The sequence below is a fragment of the Bufo gargarizans genome, chromosome 9 (genome assembly GCF_014858855.1).
Source record: "Bufo gargarizans isolate SCDJY-AF-19 chromosome 9, ASM1485885v1, whole genome shotgun sequence".
In the NCBI taxonomy this organism is placed as follows: Eukaryota; Metazoa; Chordata; class Amphibia; order Anura; family Bufonidae; genus Bufo; species Bufo gargarizans.
In genome coordinates this window covers 22,917,892-22,926,931 of record NC_058088.1, presented here as the reverse complement: position 1 = coordinate 22,926,931, position 9,040 = coordinate 22,917,892, and positions in this window count along the sequence as shown.

Here is a 9,040-nt window from a genome sequence, read left to right as displayed (position 1 = left end):
TCTGCATCTGGATGGCACTGTGGTTCTTTATCTACATGGCACTGTTGTTCTGTATCTGCAAGAAACAGTATCTGGATGTCTTCAAGGCACAATGTTATCATGTTCTCGTCGGGGGGTTGGATCTCTTCGTGGTATGAAGTTATGATGTTTTCTGATGGTTGATGAATTTCTGCAGTGCACACAGTTTGGATGTCACTGTGGCTCATCTCCATTCTTCTTAATTCCCCGCTCTTTGCAGATATTTCCTGTTGCACTTCAGCCTCATGTGCCATGCTAGTCTGTGATCGGCGATCCGGTGATCTGGTCTCATCGAGAGGTTTTACCCCTTCATCGATGTCAGGTTTCATTACGTCAGTCAAGACTAGAGGTTCCTTGCTGGGGATTTCCAGCGTGTCTCGGACATGGTCTCTTTTGGAGAGACTGTCCTTCTTACGAAAAACTTTAGAGCATTTTTTACAAAGTCTTCCAAAAATACATCGGGTAAAATTCTTTATCCCAAAGGGGATGCAACAGGAGACAGGCCGTGCGGTGGCCATGTGTCGTCTCCTGCCTCCCTCTGTTTGAGGGTAAAACTCTCAGAGGTTGAGGACTTACATTTGGATTGGTGAAACAGCAAGAACAAAAATCAAACGTCGTCTTCAAGTACCTGAAGCGAAATGACTGCGAGGTGCTCACAGTGTTCTGAAGATAGAATGGCGGCCGATTGTGACATCATAATGCAGTCTCTAGGTAACCAGGGCCCCACACAGGGGGAGGAGTGTCGTCCAGGCGCTAGGAAACCCCTTGTGATGTAAGACTAGTGACATCATAATGCAGATCCCAGACTGCAGCCTCTAGGTAACCAGGGACCCCCACAGGGGGAGGGGTGACATCAAGGTGCTAGGAAACCCCTTGTGATGTAATACTAGTGACCTTATAATGCATTCTCCAGGCTGCAGAATTTATATTATCAGTGGTCAATTTAGTGGGTGTCCCAGAAATTAGGAAAAATATTGATAAGTTCAAGAAATAAACAGTTACAGGCTGTAATTCCTTCTGCAACCACTTGGGGAGCTCACTGCACACTGTGAATTTATTATTGAGTAAATGGCAGTTGTATAAATCCCTGTGCAGTGAGCTCCCTCTAGTGGCAGCTGCGGGAATGCAGAATCTGTCCAGTTACTGCATAAAAGAAACCCGGGGGTTAAAGGATTATAAGGATTTTATTTAAAAAATAAAATTACTGCTGCACTTTCCTGAGAGAGAGTACCCTGTACCAACCTAAATATTATAATAATGTACAATATAATAATATAATAAGTGTTAACCCCTAAAAGACTATAGAGCTCCATAGCCACCAGGTATAATATACATGAATCATCCTGGACCACCTGGTATTAGCTATTGACCACCAAACCCATGACTACAGGGTCAGATTAGGCTACTTTCACACTTGCGTTTCTATTTTCCGGTATCGATATCCGTCATAGGGTCTCAATACCGGAAAAAAAACCACTTCCGTTTTGTCCCCATTCATTGTCAATGGGGACAAAACGTAACTGAACAGAACGGAGCGCTCCAAAATGCATTCTGTTCTGTTTGGTTACCTTCTCTCCTTCTCTCGTTTTCTTTCCGTCCTGGGATGCGGAGCAAGACGGATCCGTCATGCTCCACAATGCAAGTCAATGGGGACGGATCCATTTTCTCTGACGCAATCTGACACAATAGAAAACGGATCCGTCTCCTATTGACTTTCAATGGTGTTCATAACTGATGCAGATGGTTGTATTATCAGTAACAGAAGCGTTTTTGCTGAACCCTGCCGGATCAGGCAAGTGTGAAAGTAGCCTAACACGCACAGTGAGTAACCATGGAGACACATACATCTGCAGAGGGGCTGTGTACACAAAACAGTGACAGAATTAGAAAACAAGGTTTGCAGAAGTCTACACACCCTTTATATACTAACCCAGGTGCATATGTGAGATAGCAACGCATCAGAGACAATCTGCAAGTCAGAATAAGTAAGGAGAATGAGCGGGGGATACATCAAAACTGATGCAAATGAAAATCGGTTTAGTTGCCCATAGCAACCAATCACAATCGAGCTTTCATTATCCAGAGGAGCTGTGAAAAATGAGAGCTGGACTCTGGTTGGTTGCTATGAGCAACTAAACCAATTTTCATTCTCACCAGTTCCGGAAATCAGAAAATATGTGATGAAAGGGGTCGAGCCACATTGTGTTTGTGACCCCATTCTGGGCAGCCATAGGCCAAACAGTAAGAATACTCCCATCATTGCTGCATTATGGGAGTGCCAGCAGTATTTGGCTTAACCCCCTTCCCGACCGCCCAAGAAAATTAACGTTGGCAGTCAGGCATTTAAAAATGCCACCCGCTCGCGAGCTGAGTGGACGCCCGGGACTAATTTGTGCGATCAACGATAATGTTAATCGAATACATTTAACCTCTCAGATGCCGTGGTCAAATGTGACCACGGGAGCTGAGAAGTTAAAGACTGGTCCGGGAGCATGCTGTCCTGGTCGTGCTCGGGTCCCCCCCCCCCCCCCCCCCCCCCCCCCCGGCGATGATCGGGGGAGCTGGATGCAGTGTCCGGCAACCCATTTGCTCAGGAGTGGTACAGGGCTGCCGCACATTAGTTTCCATGGAGCCCCTGAGGCAGTGCTTTACAGGAGGGATGCTCAACCTGCGGCCCTCCAGCTGTTGTAAAAATACAACTCCCACCATTCCATGCTGTAGTCTTATAGCTGTAGGCTGTCTGGGTATGCTGGGAGTTGTAGTTTTGCAACATCTGAAGGGCCGCAGGATAAGAACACACTATAATTCTAATAGACTCCAAACCTAATGCATTGGAGTCTATGAGAAGTGGGGGGGAAATGAATTAAAAAAAAATAATAATAATAATATAACAATTCAAATCACCCCCCCCCCCCCCCTTTCTCCAAAATTAAAACAAAAATACTTAATAAATATCGTAATAAAATTAACATCATGGGCATTGCTGTGTGCAAAAACATCTGTACTATTAAAATATTTATCCCATACGGCAAACGGTCAGCGTGACGCTTTTATTGTCGCTTCACCTCCCACAAAACAATTTTGTAAAAAGTGATCAAAAAGTCATACACACCCCAGAATGGTATCAATGAAAAGTACAGATCGTCCTGCAATAAATAGGCCTGACAAAGCTCCGTACACATAAAAATAAATAAGTTATGGGGTCAGAATATGGCAATGCAAAGGAAAAATTAGTTTTTTCCAAAGTTTTTAAATGTTTTTCATTATGAAAATGCAACAAAATATATACATGTGGGGTATAGTTGTAAACTTAATGATGTGGAGACTAAAAGTAATACCGCATAAGAAAGAATATTTATCCTGCCTCCCACCACATTGTATGCACCTGTAAATGGTGCCATTAGAAAGTACATTTTGTCCCCCAATAAAAAACAAGCCCTGATTCGGCTATGTGGATGAAAAAAATAAAAAAGTTATAGACCCTACCCCTAGCAGAGGGTGGGCTGCACTACACCTAACTTCCTTTTCCACCCAGACTGCAGGATGTGGGTCCAGCCCACTTCTCCACAAAGGGGGAACTAAGCTGAAATAATCCATTCCAACTCAGTTACACTTAACTGTAACTTGTACCTGCCAATGAGTTGCTGCCACCTACTGGTAACCAGGCTAATTACATGAACAATTGCATTTAACATAGATTTATATGCACATTTGTGGAAGACATGAGCAAAATCATATCTGATGACAGCATAAAGGCTCCTAGGAGATAGTAGCTGGGTAGAGGCGTGTAGTAAAACAACTCTGGGGCGTTACACTTGTAGTGCAAGATCAGTGGTCCAAGATCACTTAACCCTTTAAGTGTGTGTGTGGAGTTCCCCTGCATAGGGAAGACAGCAAGGACCTAGTCTCGGCTGAGACGTGGCCATATACCCAGTCTGAGCACCCTCAGCTCTGCTGGATGAAGGCGCAGAAACTACAGACAAACTCCAGAGTTCCAGGAAGAAAGCATTCCCTGAGAATCCATCTGTGAGATAAGTCCAGAGACCTAGGAGAAGCCAATTCCTCCTCAGCTACTCTGTCCCCACACAGCAGAAGGTACAGATAAGTGCAGAAGCTAATCCTGCCATAGTTACAGAGCTACCAAGCAGACGTTTATCCTGCCAGCTCCACATTTAAGCAGAAGTACTCATTCCTGCCAATCATTGCCAAAACCTGCTGGGACCAAGAGACCAAAGCTGTATACTGCTCGGATGCAGGTTATTTCAAGTAAAGCAGCGTTTGAACTTCATCTAAAGGTCTGGACATCATTTATTCTGACAAGTTCCTTTATTTACTCCCACTATCACTACACACAAATTTATTGCAAGTGAGCCAGAATGCCGGCCGTACCCAGGTAGGAGACACCGTGACACAATTATCACCACCCTACAGAGACATTATAGGCCATTATGCGTTATTGCGTTATAACACCTTGGAAGGGCCCTGTGATAGTACCCTGCGCACGCTGCAATTGGCGTCACGACAAATACAGAATATTATCCCCCCCGTATCTGCCCACCGCACAAGAATAGAGGCTAGTGCCCGGAGTCTAATTCTGTTGAGGTCAGCCTGGTCCAAACAGGTTCTGGGCACAAGAACTGGCATCAAAGTGGGCAGACTGAGGTCAACTGCACCACCCTCTGTATGTTGGCAGTGCGAGATCAGTGGACCGAATGCATTTAACCCTTTAATAACACCAGTTACTTATTCCAATAAGTGAATTGTCCGTCTGCCCACTGACACCAAATCTTGTGCCCAGAACTTGTTTAGGCCAGGCTGACCTCAACAGAATATGAAGAGGCACCTCTTTCATTGCAGTGCAAAATCAGCATGGTGGCTCAGTGGTTAGCACTGATGCCTTGCAGCGCTGGGGTCCTAGGTTTGAATCTGACCAAGAACACATCTGCATGGAGTTTGGATGTTCTCCTCGTGTTTGCGTGGGTTTCCTTCGAGTTCTCTGGTTTCCTCCCACACTCTACAGACATATTAATAGGGACCTTAGGTTATGAGCCCCATTGGGGACAGTTGGATGCTAATGTCTGTAAAGCACTGCAGAAAATAGTAGTGCTATAGAAGTGCATAAAATAATAAAAATATAAATATAAAAAAAAGTGGCCCAAATTCATTTAACCTTTTAAATCAGCCTGTTTTCTGCCAACTTTGATGCCCATGGGTGTGCCAGTCATTTTTCATTTTCATGCTGCTTTCCCTTCCGGACGTTTACTGCAACTTACTTTTACTGGTGAAAAGTTCTCCTCAAAATTCAATAAAATAATTGAAAAATACAAAATTGACTAAGAAAAAAACAACCTCAGCTTCATCTAGAACTTAATAATTTATTTGTCTGGCATTTAGGACTTCTTTAGGCATTTATTTTCTCCTTCTCAGACAATGAAGAGAATTTCAGTAGCCGATCGTCCGTGGATCTGACAGGGTTCTCTGCTCTTTAAAGCTATGAGCCTGGAATCACTAGTGAGCTTGGATTTGCCGTTCTTGTCACCTACCCCTCCATTCAGGACTGAGTGTGCTCTAGAGTCCAGCAGGAGACAATTTCTTGATGGTCCTCCGGTCGCCGGCAGAGGTTTGGTGGACCCTTGACTGCAATGAGCAATCTCATATAGCAGGGGTCAGCGCCCTGGCGTTCTAGCTGTTGTGAAACTACAATTCCCAGCATGCTCCCTTCATTCTTATAGGAGTTCAGAGAAGTATGCATGCTGAGAGTTGTAGTTTCACAACAGCTGGAGTGCCGGAGGTTGCCCACCCCTGTCGTATAGTGAAGGAGGATGGGGTCAGAACATCTTGAGTCTTGCAGGGAATTGACTTCTGTATGCCATCTGATGCTCCCTGCTGAATCTCAGAGGCGGTTACTGAGCAAGACCAACTTGTTCCCCAGTAATCTGTCAGCTTCATGGAGTGCCCGCGCTGCCCCCACAGGTCAGAACACCACCCATTGGTGTAGTATAGGGGTAGCAGCAGTCACATTTGGTTTCGGCCTAATGCCGTCTGTTCCTTTTCTCAGATTTGTTCTATCATGCTTGGTCTTCACCAGAGCTGCACGGTTGAACTCCTCCACATCTCTGCTTTTGAAATAAAAATGTTCTGTCGGATCTGGGTGGGGGATGGACCTCAAAACCAGCCCAGGCCTTAACTAAATGGACATTTTTAGTTTAACTCAAATACAAATAAAAAATGTAAATAAGCTTCATGCGTTATAATCCTATATCCGACCAGTATATGATGTGTAACTGGTGTGATAGAGAAGTTTTCTTCTTTGCTGGCTGCATCTTTTATTCTGATGACAGAGCTGGTTGGTGACTAGCTGCTATCATGTCTGCCCATAGACTACATATGGAGACAGGAGATTCTGCTCTATAACTTCTATATCCACCTATAGAGCAGCATAAATGTTAATAAAGCGCTTGTGCTGAGATAAACACCATTGGATGCTGAATCCTGTCTGTGGTTCAAATTCTTTTATTAGAAGAGCCAATATAGTAGCAATACAATGAGAACAGCCAGATTGCAAGTCGAGGCTGTGTACAGCTGTGAATACTTACATACAATCACAATACAAGTACGCAGATACATTGTAGTAAAACGAGTACCAGAATATAACTCGGGAATCCAGCTTCCATTGTAAAGAAATCACAAGATCCCAGTTACGGGAGCATATATGGGCATAAAGCTCAAACATAAACTACACAACAAAGGATATCAGGACAAGACCACAGACGAACAGGAGGGAAGAGGGGGAAGGGGGGGGGGGGACCCTGAATCCTGTCTGTCTCTGCATCTCTCACTCTGTATTTCCTCTTTTCTCCATAGAATTCTATGGAGTTATGTAATCTGATCCTTCAGTGAGCCGGCAGCCTGTCCTGGTTTTCACAAGATGAATTTATCACAGAATTCAGAAAAGGTTTTCCTGGATTTTCATATTGATGACCTATCGTCAGAATAGGCTGTCAATGTGAGATTCATGAGGTCCGACCACCCCGCTGATGAGCAGTATGAAGAGGCCGTAGCGCTTAGGCCTTGTGATGTCATGTTCATCAGTCGCACGGCTGAGGTGCAGCTCAGTCCCATTCAACTCGCTTCCCCCCCAAGGATAGGCCGTCAGTGTGAAAATCCCAAGAACCCCTTTAATTTAGGAAGGATGGGAGAGCTGATAACTGGAGAAGAAGGCATTTTCCCTCTAGTATTGATTTGTGGGAAGTTAGTGACCATTTAACTAATGTGAGAATGAGAAATGTCAGTCACTGTGGGGCACTGATTAACGTTGTCCTCATTCTCCAGTATCCTCACATATCACCAGTTTCATATGTTGCTGCATTTAACCTTCCTAACTTAGGCAGAGTCCTGTTAGTTTTGGCTTCAGCTGCTTTTCTCGGCCTGTGGAGGGTCAGCTGCTTGTATACCGGCTCTAACCCTATGTAAGCTGTTATGTGGCATGCTCAGCAGATCTTCACTCCGTCACTGGGATCTGTCTCGGCTTACAAATCTTGAAAAGGAAGGATTCATTTTCGTAATGACTGTCCACAACGTGGATGAAGTAGGATACGTGACCAGCAGGTCCTGGACAGACACATCACCCATGCTGTATTACTGAAGGCTACTTTTTAGATGCTGGTCTTAATAAGCCCCTGTACAACTTTGGCGTATCCAGCAGCGGTCTAAATGTAAGCCAGCTTCCTTGCTGGCTTACATTTAAACCATTTTCTATACCTACGTTTTTTAGACCTGGCGTGAGCGGGGAAGAGTTGCAGATTGAAACGCAAATGACCTTTATTCTGAAATCTGCGCCAGAAATAAGTCTAACATAGGTTGTAAATGATCCCCAAAGATTCTACAGGTCATGTGAATGCAGCTTAATAAGCTCATCATTTTATCTGAACCGCCCCTTTAATGGGGAAAGTTACACTTCAGCTTCATCTCATGCCAAAAAGTGCGCAATTTGTTTGCCCCCTCCTGGTGTGTTGATGTTGCATAACCTTTAGGCTACACGGCGACTTGTGTCGCATGACTTCTTGTGGCAGAAAAGTCGCGCTGCATTTTTTATAATGATAGTCAACGGTTTTGCATTGAGACATGCTGTGACACTACAGTCATAAAAAATAAATCCATCCAAGTTGGATATTTGTGCTACTGTTGCGTCGGTCGCCGCATGTTTCAATGTGACACCATTGACAATCATTATAAAAATTGCTGTGCGACATAAATTTGTAGTGTCCCACTATGTAAATGTGGGCACTACTCAAGGGTCAATTGGGTCACGTTGTTCTCCACTTCCTGTGGAACATGGTCATTGTATTTTATATGGTTTTTTTTTAATGTGTATTTTCCTGTTATCTCCTGTACCAGGCCTGTTAGGGGTGTAGTTCCTCCTCCTAGGCAGTAGAGGGAGCTAGGGAACCCCCTAGCATATATAATTAGGCCCAGACAGGAAAGAGTCAGTCCACAAGGGAGTGAATTGAGCATGCATCTAGATAGCCCAGGTTCCTAGCTTGCATCCAGGGGAAGAAGTTGCCTCCTGAAGATACCTAGTTTCTTTTAAAAGTACAGTGCAGAGCCACTTTTATCCAGCCAAACAGAGAGCTGAAGGGCAGAAGGATATTCTACAGAAAGGAGACATATACCAGAGGAAGGTTTCCCTACCCAAGGATAAAGCCAGCAATAGGGCATACGGGCCTTGGAGAAAGCCAGACAGGAACTGAGGAAAATACAGCCTGATCTGTGAGTGTTATTCCCTCTAAGTATCTTGCAAGGACTTTGCCTGTTGTTTATATGAAGCCTGCCTGTTACCAACCTTTTACACGTGGAACTAACTAAAGACTGTATATAGTTGAACTGTTCAGTAAAAAGAAGTTCTGGTTCACTGCAACTTGTGTTCTTCAATTATTCCTACAACAAATCGGTGTGCCACTGTTACCGGCACTGGAGTCACAAACTTTAAGGGATCTTGCCACCGGCACACTAAACCTGCAAC